This window comes from Otolemur garnettii, unplaced genomic scaffold (genome assembly GCF_000181295.1).
Source record: "Otolemur garnettii isolate 467f Iridium unplaced genomic scaffold, OtoGar3 scaffold00005, whole genome shotgun sequence".
In the NCBI taxonomy this organism is placed as follows: Eukaryota; Metazoa; Chordata; class Mammalia; order Primates; family Galagidae; genus Otolemur; species Otolemur garnettii.
In genome coordinates this window covers 5,278,251-5,279,272 of record NW_003852400.1, presented here as the reverse complement: position 1 = coordinate 5,279,272, position 1,022 = coordinate 5,278,251, and the positions used below count along the sequence as shown (strand labels likewise).

General features: G+C 31.3%; 1 protein-coding gene across 3 annotated transcripts in view; it reads right to left on the bottom strand.

Annotated features, from left to right (window-relative positions):
- Positions 1-1,022, bottom strand: part of DNAJC2 (DnaJ heat shock protein family (Hsp40) member C2) — a 39,439-nt gene that overhangs the window by 18,451 nt on the left and 19,966 nt on the right. The gene's annotated exons all lie outside the window — the stretch shown is intronic.

The following is a 1,022-nucleotide window of genomic DNA, read 5'->3' as shown; positions in this document are numbered from 1 at the left end:
CCACCTTAGGTGTACGTGGCTGGCGCCTTAGCCGGTTGAGCTATAGGCGCCGAGCCCAAATACTGTTTTTTTTCCTTAAGCATATACTTAAAAAAAAAAAAAAAACACCTTACATGTAATCATACCATATATACAAATTTTATATTGTTTTTTAAATTTAACATTATAGCTTTTCCACTTTCCATGTTTTTTGCAAACTCTTCAAAATTTCCTTTTAAATGACTGCTCAGTACAGTATTTCAAGTAGAATTATTATAATTTAAGTATTTCTCTTCTATTGGATATTTGGATCATTTCTAATTTTTCATTATTATAAATAATACCAATTGAAATAATATGTAATGCAAATATTTTTCCATGTTTAGGAGTCATTCTTCTTTGGGCATATTCACAGAAGTGAAATTAGTGAATGGAAATATAAGAATAAGCTTCTTTCCAAACATAATACTACTTTATACTCCTATGTGAAACATTCTTTCCATTACAGCCCCACTAGCACTGATGGGGTCTAATTATTTAAAATTTGTGATTATCACTGGTACTCGGCGATTTTTTTTGTTTCTTTCATCCTTTAACTGGAAGGAGGGTTACCTTAGTTTTCTTTCTTAGTCTATGTGAATTACTTTCAACAAATAAGGGCTAGCAGTTACAATCTATTGAGCATTCAATATGAACCAGATATGTATTTACAAGTTAATCTTCTCAATACTCCTATGAGATTTACACATGAGGAAAGTGAGGCACAGAGTGTTTAACCAGGACCATTGCAACCTGCTCAAAATTCTGGGCTCCAATTCATGCAGTCGGACTCTTCAGCTGTGTTTGTATGTGTATGTGTGTGTATGCTGCCTCTCCTAATTTCATCATATCTACTCATTGATAGTATTTTTTCCCCAACTGTTGTGTTTATACTTATGTTTTAGGATAAATTCAGTCATTTTTGTATACATTTTACCAATAATTTATTTTATAATTTTGTCCAGTAATTGTAATACTTCCAATTACATATTTTCCATTGTTAT